Source organism: Hibiscus syriacus, unplaced genomic scaffold, assembly GCF_006381635.1.
Source record: "Hibiscus syriacus cultivar Baekdansim isolate YM2019G1 unplaced genomic scaffold, ASM638163v2 tig00110893_pilon, whole genome shotgun sequence".
NCBI lineage: Eukaryota > Viridiplantae > Streptophyta > Magnoliopsida > Malvales > Malvaceae > Hibiscus > Hibiscus syriacus.
Window position 1 is genome coordinate 10,219,138 of NW_024062901.1, and position 20,921 is coordinate 10,240,058.

Here is a 20,921-nt window from a genome sequence, read left to right on the forward strand (position 1 = left end):
AATTCGACTTGTCATCAGTTTCATTAATAGATATGAAGTGATAGAATTGAAATTATAACATATTGAAAATTTGGGTATGATTATTGATTCCATATGAAATATGAGATTTTGAGGTTTAAGATGAAATAAATGGATATAAATTAGTTTAAGTATGTATATTTGAGTTAAGAATAGAAAAGGGAATGAAACATGAAGAATTTAAGTTGATATAGTGAATTTTCGTGCATGAACAATGATTTTCTGGGCTTAAACAAAAATTCCAGATTACGCAGGGGTACAGATTTCCCATGGGGGGTATCGATTCCCCCCTAAAGAAAAAAATATAGAATTTTGGGCTTAAGTTATTAACATCAAGTTTAAGGTTTAGGCTTCTGATAATTGTTTTGAAATGTTATATTTATGTAGATATTGAGCCTAAACAAGTTTCGGAATAATCAAAGGATTAAGATCGAATCAAAGCAAGGCTAAGGTGAGTGCAATTTAATTGTACTTATGTTATTGAATAAACATTGGCTTGCGATGAGCCAGTGACGGAATTACTATGGTAAGAAGTGACTCCTAAAATGTTATTTGATTTGTTAATGATGTGATGTTTATGTGTATATGAATATATGAAATTATAATACAAGCTATGTGATATTGATATAAGTAATTATAGGAATATATAATATAAGTGATGTGATATGTTAGAAATATTATTCTATGTGACCATGATCGATGTGAACATATGAGAGTAAAATATGAGAATACATGTCTATGTGACGAGCTATGTGAAAGTAAATACATGGAAATAATAGATAATTAATGTGATTGTGAATAAGTATAAAGGAAACAAGTGATGATATAAGAATATATTATAAGATGTATGATATAAAAATGTGATAGTAAGCCATGTGAAAGAACCATGAGATACATAAGCTTATATGAATATGTGATGTGAATGTATATGTGAATATATGAGATTAAGTGAATGAACATAGATGGCATATATATGATGATATAAGAATAAGATATGAATCAAATGATATGAGTTATATGGGAAAATATATGTGAACGAGATATGATATATATATTTATGTGACTACATGTGAAATGATATAAATAATATGAAACAATATACATGATTACATGCACTTGTGATACATGTTATACGATATGAGATAGATGTTTACACATACATGTGGTATGTGACAGAAGAGAAGAAACATGTGATTATAAGATCAATGATTACACGTGCATGTGATACGTACCTGAAAAGAAAAGATATGTGTTTATAAGAGATGATATGATTAAGTAATGTGAACTGTTATAAATGATAATGCTCATGTTATGTGATATGAGAGCTAGGGGTATAGTTGGCATACCAAGGGTCGAGAGTTTACCTATGTTCTTCGGGACATATGGACTATTTACCTATATTCTTCGGGACATATGGACTGTTTACTTAGGTTCTTCAGAATCTATGGACTGATCCTTCGGGACATTTATACGAGCTGTGGTGACAGCATAGTGGTGCGCAACCTCAATGTACTCACATACCTTAAGTTCTCAAAAGTATACATGGGCTAATACATAGACTATAAAGAGAGTAAATAAATCAATTGATATGATACGATGTGTATTCTGTTGTGAAATGATATATGTGTTCCATAATGTGTATAAGAATGTTTAGTATATGTTTATATGTTAAAAAGAATTAGTGACATGTGTACATGGATTAATAAGAGATAATAACAAATACACTATATGTGATATGTACATTTGGTAATATGAAATATGTTATAAAAATTACATGATAATATGTTTATTCCTTGGTATAGTGATATATGTGTTATATGATGAATATATGGTAAGTAAAAGTGATTAATGATAGTATTTGCAGATGTATGTCGTTTGTTTATATGAAATGGTATATGGTTATATTATATGTTTTATATGCCTCACTAAGTTATCGACTTAGCGTGTGATTGTTTCACATGTAGGTTTGGAAAGCGAAAAGAGAAGTAAAGAGGAACAAGACAGGTCAGTTCTCCTTACCGAAGATCAGATCAGAAATGTAGATCGAATTACATGTATTTTGTTAGAAAGAATTTAGTTGGCATGTAATAAAAAAGGATTTGTATTAGATACGCTCTGATCGAGTTTTGGAAATGTTTTAAACATATATATGTAAATGGTAAATGTATAATGATGAAACCTTGGATTTTTATGAATTTATACGTATTTTACGGGAGTACTGTAGCAGGGTATCGGTTCCCCTTTGACATTCTGGAAAAATTTTAACATTCGGGTACTGTCCACGGTACTGTTCATACGGTACTGTTCATACCGTATTTTTTATTCATAAAACATATATTTTCTTAAATTGGTTATAACAAACATGATCCAACAATATATTATCGTATTTTCTTAAAAAGAGTTTAAATGTTATATTATTTTGTAAGAATAAAGGTTTTGAAATGTCAATGTGACATCTCGGACTCGTATCCGGGTCGGATACGGGTTGGGGTATTACAATTCTAGTACCTAAACTTTCAATTTTTTTTAAAACTATACCTAAAGTTTATTTTTTTGTTTTATTTTAGTATCTCACCGTTAAAGACTTTAGTTTTTGTTTTATTTTAGTATCCTTTCAAAATTTAACGTTAAGTTTTGAAAAAAACTGAAAGTTTAGGAACTAAAACTGACCAAAATTGATAGTTTATGTACTAAACGCGTTAAGTTTTTAACGGAGAGATACTAAAATGAACTTAAAACTAAACGTTAGGTATGGTTCTAAAAAAATTGAAAGTTTAAATACTAAAATGGATCAAAATTGATAATTTAGGTATTAAATGTGTAGTTTACCCAATTTTTATTTATCTAGTTTCAAAATAAATGAACTTAAAAAACAATTGAATTAAAAAAGATTGAGAATACACTACTTAACTTATTTAATTTTAAAATTAGGAAGAACTTTAAGAGAACTAAGCCCAAAAAAATTGGGGCATGCACCCAGTCAATATATATAGCTTTGTCATTAATGGTAAGATCTATTACATTTTAAGGAAAGAATTTAAAGCCGATATAATAAAACGGATATAAGAAGTTAAAAACAATACTTTATACGTAACTATAAGCGCAAATAGTAGATGCAATTGAAAACATTAATTGAAAAAATCATATATATTTTTATTTTTCTTCATCATTTTATTGGGTAAATTACACGTTTAGTACATATACTATCAGTTTTGATATGTTTTAGTATCTAATCTTTCGATTTTTCAAAATCATGTCTAATCTTTAGTTGTTTTTTTTCATTTAGTACCCACCGTTAAAAGCTTAACATCACTGCATTGTTATGGGTAAATTACGTCATTCATCCCTTAATTATATTCTCACTCCTATTTTGGTACTAAAGTTTAAAAAAAATCAATTTAACTACTAAATTTTCAAATTGTTCCTATTTTAATCACGCTAATTTGGTTTTATAAGCACGAACCAAATGACCTCCGTGGTAAAGAAATTGTTGTTATTTCTTGAGGACACTGGTTCGAGCACTATAGATGCAAGGGGTGTGAGCCTTTAATGTCAAAGCATTGAGAATTATCTTTGAATAGATATTGTCTTGTACTTATCCTAGATTAATTAAAAAATAATTTATTTTATAAATAATTTTTAAGAAATGATATTTTTTATAATTATTTTATTAATATATAATTAAAAATAAAGAAATAAATTTGAAAGTTAGAGGGATTAAATTAGGAGTAATTTGAAAGTTAAGTAATTAAATAAAAAAATTAAAAAAAAGTGTCATGAGCAAATCATCCGTTAAGTTTTTAACGGCGAGATACTAAAAAGAAATAAAAACTAAACGATATGTATGATGTTGAAAAATTTAAAAGTTTAGGTACTACAATAAACTAAAATTGATAACTTAAGTACTAAATGCAGAATTCATCTTTTTCTATTAATATGGGGATTCAAAATACACAATCATTTAACGAAAAAAGTAGCTTTCATTTTTACATGATTGCCTAACCTAAAAATCTTTAAGGATAATAATTATATCTTTAATTATTGAAATAACTTCATTCATACTAAAATTGAATTATTTTAAATATTATAATTTAAGTTGAAATTAATTTTAAATTAAAGTAGTTCAAATTTGAATTTAAGAGAGATTTTTTATAATTAAATTATAATAAATTTAAATCTAAATTCACCTAATAATTTGGGATGGCAATTGCCATTTGCCTATCAGCTCTGCCTCTTGCAGTTCGCAAATCAAGTAAAAAAAACCCTCAAATCCCAAGGATTTCCCTCTCTTCCTTCCCGGTGCAACAGAAACAGCTGCAGCAGCAGCCGGCATCCAGTCTGTTTATCTGTTTCCACTAGTTCTTCTGCTTTCAACTTTCAATTGTTTATGAATCGATATGGAACATGAAGCCAATACCCAATCCCCTCCAATTCCTCAATCACTTGCAAACTACTCTTGTTTCTTAGTTCTTAAGATATATTTACATGTCGTTTGGATTGCTTTGTTTAGTACTGAACTGAGCTGAGTTTCCGAGTAATTCTCAAATGGATATTCGTCCTGTAAATGTTGATGAGTTTGATGACGAGGCTACTGCCCTTGACTTGGAAAACCCACTTCCTTTTAATGATCATAGTCATGTAGCTCGACCTGTTTTCGGCCCGGCCGACCCCAATCTCGAGCCCTTTGAGGGTATGGGATTCGATTCCGAGCAGTCTGCTCGTGTTTTCTACAATTCATATGCTCGCCGGATGGGTTTAAGCACTCGGGTTAGTGTCTACCAGCGCTCGCGCCATGATGGCTCGATCATATGCCTCCAAGCGACAGCAGACCGTCACTCGGGTTGGTTGTAGGGCGCAAATTACCGTCAAGAAGCAGTCTACTGGGAAATGGGTTGTGTCTAAATTTGTTAAAGACCATAACCATGAGCTTGTGCCGCCGGATAAAGTGCATTGTCTTCGTTCACACAGGCATGTCTCTGGTCCTGCTCGCAGCCTCATTGATGCCCTTCAAGCTGCTGGGATGTGTTCGAGTGGAGTGATGTCTGTGTTGATTAAGGAATCTGGTGGAATCAATAATGTTGGATTTACCAAAGTTGATTGCCAGAATTATACGAGTAGTAGTCGGCAAGGACTCTTGGGAGCGGAGGCCAGGTTGTTTTTGACTACATGAAGCGAATGCAAAATGAGGATCCTGCTTTCTTTTGTGCAGTTCAAGGTGATTTTGATAACCCCACAGGAAACATATTCTGGGCTGATGCTCATTGCAGAGAGAATTACAATCACTTTGGGGACACTGTTACATTCGATACGACATATAGAACTAACCGGTACCGTGTTCCATTTGCCCCTTTCACTGGCTCGAATCATCATGGACAGCCTGTTTTGTTTGGATGTGCTTTGCTTCTCAACGAGTCAGAGTCCTCTTTCGTTTGGTTATTCCAGACTTGGCTGGCTGCAATGTCAGGCCGACACCCTATTTCAATCACGACAGACCAGGACAGGATCATAAGAGCAGCTGTTGCACGAGTTTTCCCAGTGACCCGTCACCGGTTTTGTATATGGAATGTGTTTAGAGAAGCTCGGGACAAGCTTGCAGATGTATATCACTCACATCCCACTTTCGAAGCCGAGTTCCAAAGATGCATCAAGTTGACAGAGACGGTGGATGAGTTCGAATCATGTTGGGAGTTCCTTCTTCTACAATACGGTCTTGGAGATAATGAATGGCTGCAGTCAATGTACAACACTCGAAACCATTGGGTGCTTGTTTATCTTCGGAGCACATTCTTTGGGGGAGATGTCCGTATTCCTAGGAAGTGATACTACGAACTCGTATTTTGATGGTTATATAAATGCGTCAACCAATGCACAGTTTTTATTAAACAATACGAAAAAGATGTTTCCAGCCGATATGAAAAAGAAGTGAAGGCTGATTACGATACATTAAATACATCTCCAGCTTTAAAAACTCCATCACCTATGGAAAAACAAGCAGCCAACCTTTACACGAAGAAGATATTTATGAAATTCCAAGAGGAATTGGTTGAGAGTCTTGCTTATACTGCAACTATAATCGATGACACCGGATTAGAAGTAACGTCTCGGGTATCCAAATTCGGAGAAGACCAGAAAGCACATTTTGTGAAGTTCAATGGTTTTAGAAAGAAAGCTAGTTGTAGCTGCCAGATGTTTGAATTTTCAGGTATTATCTGTAAGCATGTATTAGCAGTTTTTAGGGTAACAAATGTACTGACATTGCCATCTCCTTATATACTAAAACGGTGGACAAGAAACGTGAAAAGTGGGATTACAGTTGATTGCTGTAGCGTAGAACTAACAAGTAACAGTTTAGAGTCCTATGCTGCTCGTTACGACAATTTGTGTCACGAAGCCATCAAATTCGTGGAAGAGGGGACAGAATCAATGCATGCTTGTAACGCCGCATTGGATGCCATACATGAGGCTGCAAGGAAGGTTGCTTGTGCAGTAACAAAAATGTTTCCTTCAAATTCAGGGCAGCAAAATCAATCCGGCTCCAAGGTGAGTTCCATTTGATAATTGTGCAGGAGTTTGTGTTTGAGATACTCCGAAATGCTATGCCTCGAAAGCCATCATCAGTAGCTGTTTCAGTTTATGTTCATTTGGGTTGCTTGATTGCAGGATCAGGAGAAGAAAGTCGAGGAATTAAACAGAGGTGGAACAAGCAAGTCTACGGTGCGAAGGGTATCGAGCAAAACTCATGGCTGTTCTGAAAGACATGGAGGAACAGCAGCTGAAGTTGTCAGTGAAGGTTCAAAATGTGAGGCTTATTCTGAAGGACTAAAACCGAATTATTATTATTATGAGGGGGTGGGACGATGGCTTTGCATGTAAACTAACAAATAACTAACAGAAACTTTCATATTGCGGGTTGGGTACAGTGGAACCAAGTGGGTCTCGAGACTCACATAGGTTGTGGGACGAAAATGGTTTGTCTTACAAGTTATCGGGTATGGATGATTTTAGATTTTATACTCGCAATATATTACAAATAAGTTAGATGCCAATAGTTATAGGAAAAAAGCCTGAAAGTAATCAAATTATAGTAAATGGATTAAATTTCCAAAAGCATTAGGGACTTTTAATAAAGTTTGACCATAAATTAAAGTAATTTGTAGATGCACTATCGTAATTACAAAGCAGCATGCGGGGCCGGCTGGCATAAACATGGGCTGTACTGGGCCGAAAAACGGACTCGGAGTCCGACCCGCTTTACACTTGGGTTGGTCTATTGGCAAAGAGGGAAAAGCCCTAGGGGCAAACATGGAAAATAGGATGAAGGGGCGCTTGATTCCGGAATTTTGAAATTCAAAAAAGTTCCGTTGAGAAACGGCTTTTGCCTTCTTTTTTAAGTTTTTACCGTATTTGATTTTTGAAGGGAACGGGTAGATATATAAACCAAGAAATAGATGAAAGCAATCTGATAAATTCAAAGAACGTTGAAAGGGTTGGGTATTTTTATTTGATTTTATGAGCGAAATCGAACGTAGAAATGGAGAAACAAAGGCAAATATCAGCGATGGAGGCGTTCGAGAAGTTGGAGAAGGTGGGAGAGTAGGTCTGTAAACGAATCGAACGCACATGAACGAAGGTATGTTCATGTTCGTTCATTTAATAAATAAACAAACATAAACGAACACGAACATAAACGAACAAATTTTTTTTTGTTCATGTTCGTTTATTAAGGAATATAACTTGTTCATGTTCGTTCATTTAATAAATAAACGAACATAAACGAACACGAACATAAACGAACACGAACATAAATGATCACGAACATAAACGAATATAAACGTTGGAGACCCTACCTTCCATTGTTCTTTCATGAAAAATAGTCGACAATGCAAATCAACCAAATCTACAGTGATAAATAGCGTAAGAGCTTATTAGCAGTGATGAAATGTTTGAAGATATCAAATATTTCGATCAATCTTTTAAAGATATTAAATGATTCACACGACTTTAATTTAACGCTATAACGTTTATCTTAGTGTTCCATGATTACATATGAACAATCATTTTCCTTTATTACACTCTTTTTCAGAAATTGCATAGAAACCTTTGTTTTGTTTTCTGGCAAATTCTATATATTTTTCTTTTTACTGATACTCATATACTTCCGATTTTTACCTTTATCTTCCCATCTATTTCTAAAAAGAAGTATTATGTTTTCTTGAGTTTTAGATGTGAAGATACCCACAATAACTTTACATATCAACTATTAAGTCAAATAAAACAGAGAATGAGATGAAAACAGACCTGTAAAACTTCATATTGCATTATAATATAACTTGTTTTGAATCTTTCAGAGATCGTCTCCACTCTCCAGTGAACAATAAGATTTGGGAAAAAAAGGGGAAAATGAATATAAGTGCGAGATGCCTCACAGGTTAACATATTGGATTTAATCTCTAAATAAAATTAGGTTAATTATGGAGTTGATCATCAGAATATCAGATTAATATTTTTAAGATACTTACAAATTGGTCACCAAAATTGATTTAAGAAGATTGTGTTAAACATAAATGAATGAACATAAACGAACATAATCGAACGAACATAACTAAACGAATATAATCGAACGTTCACGAACGTAAATGAACGAATGAGACTTATGTTCATGTTTGTTCATTTAATTAAACGAACAAAAAATCTTGTTCATGTTCGTTCATTTAATAAATAAACGCACATAAATGAACTTCCCGCCGCACGGTTTATGAATGGTTCGTTGAACGTTCATTTACAGGCATACGGGAGATACGGGAGATAGGGAACTTACGGGAAGGTTTACAGAGCAAGGGAGAGAGCAACGGGGAAGATCGTAGCCTTGAAGAAGGCGCGCCTCCACGAGGACGATGAAGGCGTCCCTCCCACCACTCTCCGCGAGATCTCGATCTTGCAAATGCTCTCTAGTGATCCTCATGTCGTTAGGTCTCTCTTTCTTTCTTTCTCTTTCTTCTCTTTCTTTTGATGATTCCACTCGCGAATTTCAATTTTGATTTGATCTGAAATTTTGTGTTCACAGATTGATGGATGTTAAACAAGGGCAAAATAAAGAAGGAAAGACAGTCCTGTACTTGGTTTTTGAGTACATGGATACCGATCTCAAGAAATACATCCGTTCCTTTCGCCAAACTGGGGAGAACATTCCAGTTAACATTGTCAAGATATCTTTCTCTCCTTTCACCCTGGAAATGATAAATTGGAATTCTGGTCCTTCAAAAATCTATAGTTTAAGTGAAACTCCAAATACAAAATTCATGGCTAGTGAACGTGAATACTTACTAAGCATAGTTAATATCTATTTTGTTTGTTCTGTATTAGTTAATGCTTGTGGTCTTTGTGAACAGAGCTTGATGTACCAACTGTGCAAAGGTGTTGCTTTCTGCCACGGTCATGGAATTTTACACAGGTTGTTATTTTAACCCTTGCCCTTTTCTTTTCATTGTGCTTTGCACCAATCTTTTAGTACTTTCAATAAAATCTTAATCCTCTTTCTTTCTCTCTTTGATTAACGCAGGGACCTTAAGCCTCACAATCTTCTCATGGATAGCAAGACCATGACGCTTAAGATAGCCGATCTCGGCCTAGCTCGTGCTTTCACTCTTCCCATCAAGAAGTACACTCATGAGGTATTAATAGTGCCTACTACTGCTAATACTTCCATACTTGTATTATCATTCAAACTCCTAATCTTGTATGCAGGGACGCAGGTCCCTTATGGCCATGGGCCCCTGTTCAAATTTGAATATTCGATATAATTTTGGTTTAATAGTATTTTGGTTCATGTAAACATAAATACTTAAATTTAAAAAATATAAAAAATTATTAAATATTTAATCAAGTAGTGGTCGAACTAAAGAATGATAAGTATGTGTTCTCAAATTTTTAGTCTAATTATAATTTAGATAATTGTAAGTTTAAATATTAGACAAATTAGAAGATGTATTGTGAATTTTGAGTTTTTATTATAAATTTAAGGTGAATATAAGGTAGTATATGTATAAAAACTTTGAATTATTTGACAATGAACACTCATACCCCTACATACTCAGTGCTTGAACCCGCGACCTCAAGGATAACAACAATCCCCTTAATCACTAAGGTCGCTTGTTCATGCTGAATTTCGAGTTTAAATACCTAATAAGTCTTTATATTTTTCTTAAATAGTATAATATTTTAGCTCCTGTCAATATTTAATTTTGAATCCGTCCCTTGTATGTTTTTTCAGATATTAACCCTTTGGTACAGAGCACCTGAAGTCCTTTTGGGGGCCACCCATTACTCCACTGCTGTGGATATGTGGTCTGTGGCCTGCATATTTGGTACTACATGCTATCTCTGCATCTATTGTTATCATTATCCACTGATCTATTCCCATATTGTAAGGTATGTGTTTGACACTAAATATTATAGATGTCTATATTCGATGCACACCAAGTAATAATATTCATAATAGCTCAGATTGTTCCTTATATTACATGTCTATATACGATGCGCACCAAATAACAAATATTCATACTAAATATGGATATAATCATACTCATATCTCATACATGTCTATATTCGATGCATATCGAGTAACAAATAGTCATACTAGCTCAGATTTTTCCTTAAAGTACATGTCTGATACATGTCTATATTCGATACTAACTGAGTAACATATCATACTACTTTATTAACTAAACAATGTTTTCATTTATTCTAGCCGAGCTGGTCACCAAAACTGCTCTATTCCCTGGAGATTCTGAACTGCAGCAGCTCCTTCATATTTTCAGGTCCATTCTCATGCCCCTCTCCGGTCTCTATATCATTCATTTTGGTGAAGCATTCCCAATTAATCTGTATTTGCATTGTTTTTTTTTCCAGGTTGGTAGGTACTCCAAATGAACAAGTGTGGCCTGGACTGAGCTCACTACCAAACTGGCACGAGTATCCCCAATGGAACTGCCACAGTCTGTCATCGGCTGTTCCTAATTTGGACAGCGACGGGCTTGACCTGTTATCGCAAATGTTGCAATATGATCCGGCCAAGCGTATTTCAGCCAAGAAAGCTATGGAACATCCCTACTTTGCAGATCTGGAGAAGGATTATCTTTGAAACAGCACAAGGGAGATATCTTCGAAACAGCACAAGGGAGATTTCATAGTGGAAACCTATCTGCTTCTCTCAAGCATTTGTAGAATTAGGACTACTAGTAGTGACTTTTTATGATTTGTTTGCTAAAACTTTGGTTCATGAACTAAGTGAGAACCAATGTGTGGGATGTATGTGCTTATCTCATTCTGAGAAGCCATTCTAAGAAAGCACAAGGGAGATATCTTCGAAACAGCACAAGGGAGATTTCATAGTGGAAACCTATCTGCTTCTCTCAAGCATTTGTAGAATTAGGACTACTAGTAGTGTCTTTTTATGAATTGTTTGCTAAAACTTTGGTTCATGAACTAAGTGAGAACCAATGTGTGGGATGTATGTGCTTATCTCATTCTGAGAAGCCATTCTAAGAAAGCTATGAACGAGGTTTGCTCGTTATGATGTGGCAATGGACAATGCACTTTGATTTATGGACAGAAAAGAATGATGAAATGTCCAATATAGTATTGAATTATTTTGAGAATTGTTCACCTCTGCCAATGTCCTTCCAAGCCGTCATATTATTGATTCCAGTGGCACGGTCATTACACCAACGATGAATGTGGATTTGAACAAGCCTTTTACCAAGGACGAAATACTTCATGCATTACATAATATTAGTCCGCGTAAGGCACCTGGCATTAATGGGTACCCTGCCAATTTCTATTGCTAGCACTGGGGGGCTTGTGGGAGAAGATGTTGCACTATGTTTGGATCTTCTAAATGAACATCAGGATATTTCAATTGTATAAAACAATCCTATACTCATCCCTAAGGTCGATGAACCAAAATACATGAAGTAAATTTGACCTATAAGATTAGGTTTTGATCAAACGGTTAAAACCACTCATGACCACATGTATTTGTGATAATCAAGCAGCATTCTTACCAGGTCAACAAATATTAGATAACATTTTAGCTGTGCACGAGCTTTTTTATAGTCTGAACTCCTCTAAGAACGTAATCAATAAGGGAGCTGTCCTTAAACTAGACATCGAAAAGGCATAGTTGAGTGGTTATTTTTGCGGAGTGTCATGCATAAGCTTAGTTTTAACAGTGCTTTCGTGGAAATAATTATGAAATGTGTTACTACTGTATCATTTGTCGCCAAAGTCGATGGATCTTTATCCAAGGAATTCAAGCCTAGTAGAGGACTTCGACAGGGGACTCTTTCTCTCTTTTTCTGTTTCTTTTTGTCACGGAGATTGTCGGCTATGTTTCATCAAGCTCAGAGCTCTGGAGCTATTAAAGGTATTTGTGCTTCCCGGAATGGACCTCGAGTTTTCCATCTTTTATTTGCGGATGACAGTTTAGTTTTCCTTAAAAATTCGACAACAGAAGCCACTCATATAAAAGAGATGCTCGGTACCTATGTTGCCTTTTCTGGGCAACGTATAAACATGACTAAATCTGTCATCTACTTCAGTCCACAGACAATTCCTGTTCACTGGACTCAAATGGTTAATATTTTTGGATTTCAGGAGGTGGATTCTCTAGGATACTATCTCAAATTATTGCTCCATATTGGTAAAAATAAAACGTGAACCTTTGTCTATTTGTGTGACAAAGTTACAATGAGGGTAATGGGATGGACCAAAAAACTTGTCATATGGTGGATGAGAGGTATTCTTGAAATCGGTAGCTCAGACACTTCCACAATATGCCATGTTCTGCTATTTGTTACCAGATCATCTTCTTGTACTGTGACGTTTCTGGTGGACTGTGAAGAACTCGGAACGTGGTTGGCCTTTGATTCCTTGAGATAAAATTTGTCAAACGAGTTGATGGTCTAAGATTTTGAGATTTGCGTTCCTTTATGTTCGGTAAACAAGTTTAGAGATTGATTAAGGAACCATAATCTTTATTCGCAGAGTATTTCGTGCCAAATATTACCCTAATGGTGATGTCCTCAATGGCAAACTTGGTGACAGGAGTTCATATGCATAGAAGGGATTCCATAAGACGTTGCAAGCCTTCGACAATTATTTCTTTTGGAGAGTGGAATGTAATAGTTTTAAACGTGTATTTCAAGAAAAATGAGGCGCTATAAGATTGAATCAATTTACAAGTACGTACAGCAACGACATGGTCAGGGAAACTCACTGTGGAGATTTCATGACAAAGGACCAGCCACGTTGGGGCCAAGCTAAAGTCGAGGCGTTCTTCTCTGCGTACGATGTAGTTACGGTGCTACAAAATTCGATAGCACGTAACCATTATGATAGTATTGTATGGAATAACCAAGATACCGACTCTTATTGATAACTCCCCAAAAGAGTTATCTTTTAGGTTCCTTTTACTTGGGATAGGTTTGAACTTTGGCACCATTAAGAGCATATTAGGATCATTTGTACATACTTTGACATTATTTTGCATCATGAGAATCAATGAAGTGTGTAACATCCTCAATATCGGGTTAATGACTAGATTGAAAAATTTCAGAAATTGGTGATTAAAGTAGGATAATTGCATAGTTCAATGATTTATTGCAAATATATGATGAAGGTTATTTAGTAATTATGGAATTAATTGAAGGGCAAAAGGGTCATTTGACAAAGAAGATTTTTATTTTCCTTATATAACGATCAAGAACACAGAAAATGAATAATGCTTCTTGTATATCAGAAAAGGTTACAATGTTGGTTTATATACAACTATAAAATTAACTAATAAATTGAATTACAACAGTTAACTAATCAGTTAACTAATAAACTAACTTGAGCTAACTGAGCTAACTGATTACAAACTAAAAACAACAAAGCAAGCTGGTGTATCCTAATACCCCCCTCAAGCTTGATGTGCATGTATGTTAAGAAGGCCCAACTTGGTAATGAAAGCACGATGTACGGGAGGCCGAAGAGTTTTTGTGAAAATGTCAGCCAACTGGTCAGAGGATAGAACGTGAAATAGCTTCAAGAACCCAGCCTTTACCTTGTCTCGTACAAAGTGACAATCAACCTCTATATGTTTTGTTCTTTCATGAAACACTTGATTAGTTGCAAGGTTAATTGCATCCTGATTATCGCAATATAGCCTAGCATAATCAACATCCTCATGAAATGAAGATAACAAAGAGACAAGCCAAACCAATTCACATGTAGCCATAGCCATAGCTCGATATTCAGCCTCGCAGGAAGATCGGCTAACAACAGCCTGTTTCTTCGATTTCCAAGAAACCAGGCTATGACCAAAGAAAGCACAAAAACATGTCGTGGAACGTCTTGTATCAGGACAAGAGCTGTAATCTGAATCAACAAATATGCTCAGATGATTGGTGGATCAAACTGGAAATAGTAAACCGAGATCAGGAGAGCTTTTAATGTATGTCAGAAGATGTTTTAAAGCAGTCATGTGAGGCAGGCGAGGTGAGGAAACAAATTGGCTTAATAAATGTACAATATGAACGATGTCTGGCCTTGTATTAGTCAAGTACAACAAACGACCTATCAATCGTCTATACTCATAAGGATCATAGAGTAAATTTCCTTCATTTGCACTTAACTTCAATGAAAAAGGCATGGGTGATTCGGTTGGTTTGATACCCAAGCAGCATGTATCTTCTAGTAGCTGTAACGCATATTTCCTCTGGGATAGAATAATTCCATAACTATTCCTAGCAATTTCAAAGCCCAAAATATAACGTAAGGGTCCCAACTCCTTTAGCTTGAAATGCTGTTGTAAAAGACTTTGTATGTTATGAAGAGCTTGTAAGTCTTCCCCAGCCAAAACAATATCATCGACATATACGAGTAGAGCAATGAATTTATTTCTACATCCCCTTGTGAACAAAGAGTGTTCAAACGGAGATTGCTTAAAGCCAAGTTGAATCACAATATTAGAAAAAGCAGTAAACCACTGTCTGGACGCTTGCTTCAGATCATAAATGGATTTGTGGAGTCTACAAACCATATTAGATCCTTTAAGTTTAGATTTGTATCCAAGTGGCAGCTTCATGTAAACTTCCTCATCTAATACACCATTGAAGAAAGCATTATTTACATCCAATTGCAACAAATGCCAATTACGTGTTGCTGCAAGAGAAAGCATGACTCGAAAAGAAGTCATCTTCGCAACAGGTGAGAATGTGTCCATGTAGTCAATTCCCTCAACCTGTGTGAATCCATTAGCAACCAGCCTGGCTTTACAACGATCAATTGAGACATCAGCATTGTACTTCACCCGATAGACCCATTTACAGTCAACTGCCTTCTTTCCATCAGGTAATGGAACAATGGTCCATGTTTTAAGATCCTCCATAGCTCGAAGTTCGTCACTCATAGCATTCCTCCATGTTAGGGACTTTACAGCTTGATGATAATAGGATGGCTCAACAACAGAGGAGATATTTGCAACAAAAGCTCCATACTCAGTTGAGAGTTTTGAGGAAGAAAGGAAATCTTCAATATAATAGAAGCATTTTGAGGAAGCATTGTTACAGTAATACTGCTGAAGGTAAGATGGCTTTTGAAATGTGCGAGAAGAACGTCGAACTGGTATTGAAAAAGCATCAGTTGAGATAGTACCATTATTCGAGTCAGTAGGTTCTAAGGGAACATTATCATGTGAATCAACACATTCAGAGGAAGCACCACTAGTCGAGACATTTGAGTCAAAAGAAGCATCACCATTCGAATCAGTAGGTTCAAGAGGAACCTGTTCAATCCCATGTACATGTGAAATATCAATTATGTCATGTAATGCTTTTGGTAAGCAAAAATCCTAAAAAAAATCAATAGAATGGTAAGATAAATTTGTATTTCGAAAAGGAAAAATCCCTTTATGAAATACGACATTTTGAGAAGTAACAATCTTCTGGCTCTACAGCACATAAACATGATATCCCTTTACACCTGGAGGATATCCAAGAAAAACCGCAGGTAAAGCTCGAGCTGAAAACTTATCCTGTTGAGACTTCAATGTAGAAACAAAACAAAGGCAGCCAAAAGCTCGTAGTCTGCTGTAATCAGGTAGATGACCGTATAATACCTCATAAGGAGATTTATTGCTCAATGCAGGTGATGGAAGTCGATTAATTAAGTATGTAGCAGTGAGTAAACAATCACCCTAAAATTTGATTGGCACATTTGATTGGAAATACAAGGCACGAGCAACGGCTAACAAATGCTGATGTTTTCTTTCAACCACAGAATTTTGTTGGGGTGTTTCAACACATGAGAATTGATGAAGTATACCCAAGCTAGTGAACAATTCAGTGAATTTTAATTCAGGAGCATTATCAGACCTGAAGAACTTAATATCAAGTTCAAATTGTTTCTTGATCATTGATATAAACGCAGGTATAATTGTATTGACATCGGACTTATGCTGTAACAAATATACCCATGTAGACCTTGAGAAATCATCGACCAGGGTTAAAAATGAAGTCTGACCAGAATATGTTTTGTGTTTGTAAGGTCTCCATATATCACAATGGATTAACTCAAACAGTCGAGTAGTATGAGAACAAGAAACTGGGAATGGCAATCTTTGTTGCTTAGCCAATGGGCAAATTTGACAAGAATCTTTCATTTTAACATTCTTTAAAGCCAAAACATCCTTGAGAAGATTCATAACATGAAGACTGGGATGACCCAACCTATTGTGCCGGTCACTAGACAAAATGCTAGAAACATTATTACATGAGACATTGGTTTTGAATGAGGACATTTGCAGCAAATAGAGTCCTTGAACCAGCTCACCCTTCCCAATCACTTGATGAAGGTCCTGAATTAAGCAGTCTGTTTTGCAAAACAACACACTAAGATCAGAGAATTTCAACAATGCTCTGACTGAAAGCAAGTTGAATTGAAAATATGGAACAAACATTACATCATGTAACACAAAGTTGGATGAAAACTGAACTGTCCTGCAAAGCTGACTGGAATGATGGATCCATTGGGTAAAGTGACTGAACAACTCATTATAGGAAATAGTGATTCAAAATTATTCCTTGAACAACATATATGTCTTGAAGCTCCCGAGTCTAAAATCCAATAATCAAATATTCCAACACCTGAAGCAGTTATGTGAGATATGATCTTACCTTGCATAGCAGTATTGATTGAAGTAGTAGGAATGTCCAAAGAAGAGGCAGATTGTAATTGAGAGGTAAGCATGGCAATCAACTGCTGGCACTGTTCAGGAGTAAAAGCTTCAGTGACAGTGGAAGAACCTTGTTGAGAAACCACAGAATTGGTATGGATGACTTGAGAATCTTGAGAATTTTTACCACGAGAAAAATTCGAAGAAGACCAATTCTTTGAGTTATAACCAGGTGGATAGCCAATCAGTTTATAGCATCTATCCTTTGTATGTCCAAGGAGGTTACAATAACTGCACAAAGGTTTGTTCTGGCGAGTGTTTGTTCTAGGATAATCTTTGACAGCAAATGCAGGCTCAGAAATGGGAGGAAGAGATTGCATGTTTCTTTGATTTTCTTCTTGAACAACTAAAGAAAAAACCTTTGAAATGGGAGGAAGAGGATCCATTAACAGAATCTGACCCCTTATATGAGCATAGGACTCATTTAGCCCCATTAAGAATTGAATGACTTGTTCTTACTGTTGTTCAGCAAGCATGCGTTGTACTCCTCCACAATTGCACTGGAGACAACTACATAACTGTCGAATTGAAAAAAGTTCATCCCAACAATTTTCAACTGAGTATAGTAATTACTTACTGATAGTTTGTCTTGTGCAGGCTTGCACAATCGTTTCTTTAAGTGAAACAAACGTGGTCCATTTGATTGTTGGAAACGATCGACCAAATCTTTCCACATTTCAGCAGCAGTCGTATGGTATAGTAAACTGGCAGCAATGTCTTTGGAAACTGAATTGAGAAGCCAAGAATTGACCAGATTGTTGGCTCTTGTCTAAGCATTGAACTGGTTTACCAGAGATGGATCAGGAGCTTGAATGGATTCATTAAAAAAACCGAGTTTGTTCTTGGCAGATGAGGCGAGCATCATTGATCTTTTCCAGCTATGAAAATTATCATTGGAAAGTAGTTGGCTTACTAATATCATACCAGGATTATCAGACTGGTGTAAGTAATAAAGATTTGCCCCATTATCAAAACTATCATTCAGCGATTCAACCATGATGAAGCGTGAGAAGAAAAACACAAACTTCTGATACCATATAACGATCAAGAACACAAAAAATGAATAATGCTTCTTGTATATCAGAAAAGGTTACAATGCTGGTTTATATACAACTATAAAATTAACTAATAAACTGAATTACAACAGTTAACTAATCAGCTAACTAATAAACTAACTTGAACTAACTGAGCTAACTAATTACAAACTAAAAACAATGAAGCAAGCTGGTATATCCTAATAATAAGATAAGGAAAATCACGTGGGAAGAGAGAAAATGTTCCAAAGTTCTCTTCTCTTATTCCTTCTTCATACGTGAAGGCTTGACTCAAAGGTGAGTTTCTTTGTTTGTTGATTAATTATTGATTTTAAGGTTGGGTTATGATCATTAGATGATAATTAAGCTTAAGGAAAGCTTAATTTGTTCTAAAATAACGAGATGAAAGATATAGAAGATATTAAAGAAAATGAGTTTTTAGATGAATTTCTGGAAAAGAGTTAATAAGTGAAATTTGAGAAGGAATTTGACTTGTCATCACTAAGAATAAGAAATATATGAAGTTAGAAAGAATTAATAACAAAGTTGAAAGTTTAGTAAGATTTTTAAAATTTAAGAATCATGATGAGATATGGAAGATAAAGATGGTTTACATGGATATAAGTTGGTTTAAGTAATGGTAAATGAATTTAATGATATAATAGGGGCTTAAAATAGAAGAATTGAATGAAGAAATGATGATTTTCAGGATTAAAATGCAAATTCTGGGCAAGGTGTATCAATGCATATTCAATGTGCATCGATGCACTCTTTAAAGAAGAAACATCAAATGCAATTGGTGAATCGATGCATAAGGAGTGCATCGATGCATCCCCTTAAAATGAAAACATCGAAGGTGATTTGTGTATCGATGCATGGGTAGTGCATCGATGCACATGTTAAAGAATGCATTGATGCACTGTAGAATGCATCGATTCACTTCAAGGGGAAATTGAAATAAACATTTCTTTTGGTCTAATAAATGATATATTAGAGTATATCAATGAGATACTAATATGTATTAATGTATGATTATGTAGATATCGAACATGAACAAGTTTCGGAACGAGTATCAAGTTAAGAATCAATCGAAAGAGAGGAAATCATAAAAGTGGATTAGAACTTAGTGAGGCCAAGGTGAGTGTATATTCGATAATATATGATAGATGATGGAAATAAGACTTGCGACAAGTCTATTTCCTATAGTGTTGCATATGAATTTATGAATAGTAACTTGTGTTTAATATGAGTGTGAGTATGCTTGTTTATATGAATTGATTTGTTCTTGTATGTACTATATGAATATATAACATGGATATGCATGAAAAGTTATATGAACTATGTGATAAATGTATGGAAATGATGTGTTTATGAGATATAATAGGTGATTCTTTTGTGTGTGAATATGTTTGATATGATTACATGATCATAATATGTAAACCATGTGATAAGTGATATGTGACTATATGAAATTATGAGACAAGTGATTAAGTGCTTAAGAGATATAAGCAATGAGATAGGTGATATGTGAAACAAATGAGAAATGATATAAGCTATATGAAATGATCTAGGTGATTACTTATAATATGGAATATATGCTTACACATACATGTGGTATGTGACAGAAGAGAAAGAACAAGTGATATGAAATGTTATAAATGATAATGCCCATGTTATGTGATATGAGAGCTAGGGGTATAGTTGGCATGCCAAGAGTCGAGGGTTTACCTATGTCTTTCGAGACATATGGACAGTTTACCTAGGTTTTTCTAGACCTATGGACAGTTGCCGAGGTTCTTTATGACCTCTGGATAGTTTCCAGGGTCTTTGTGACCTCTGGATAGGTCATTCGGGACATTTATACGAGCTGTGGTGACAGCGTAGTGATGCACAACCTCAATGTACTCACATACCTTAAGTTCTCAAAAGTATACATGGGCTAATAAAGAAATAATATAAATATATTGTACGTGATATGTGTAGGAGTGATATGTTATGAAAAATGGATTATAAAGATTATGGGATGCTATGTGTGATTCTTGGTGATATGAACTGTATTATATGATTGATATGATGATGTGTATATGATTTGAAGGAGTCATATGTTGATAAAAATATTAGGTATAATAAGGTATGATTAAAGGATATAAATGATAATAATACGGATTATAGAATAAGATTAACGATGGAAATGATTAAGTTGCTTCTGATCTGGTGGTTGCAGGAGTAATGTATACTTTTGAGATTAACTATATTACTCCTTTAATTACATGCCAACTGCCATTTACATAACAAAATGACCTACTGATTAAGTTGCTTCTGATCTGGTGGTTGCAGGAGTAATGTTGTCCAGCTATTTAACGTGTCCCATCTACTTTCTCGGATCCTACGTATGAAACACTCACACGCTAAGTCATCGACTTAGTGAGGCAATAATATAATAATAACAAGGAAATGTAATAAAAATGTCATAATCATATGAAATGAGATGAAAGCATGTACTTAATCAATGTAGTCTACATCACCAATATCCATACCTGTAAGCATATTACTTTAACATTCATGAATTTGTATTAATAAGTTTATTGGCCCAT

The 20,921-nt window shown here is 34.9% G+C and overlaps 2 pseudogenes; both read left to right on the forward strand.

The window, feature by feature from the left end:
* The first annotated feature begins 4,525 nt into the window (after nucleotides 1-4,525).
* Nucleotides 4,526-6,897, forward strand: LOC120145082 (annotated as a pseudogene).
* Nucleotides 6,898-7,470: 573 nt separating this feature from the next.
* On the forward strand, nucleotides 7,471-11,280 carry LOC120145074 (annotated as a pseudogene).
* The last annotated feature ends 9,641 nt before the right edge of the window (nucleotides 11,281-20,921 follow it).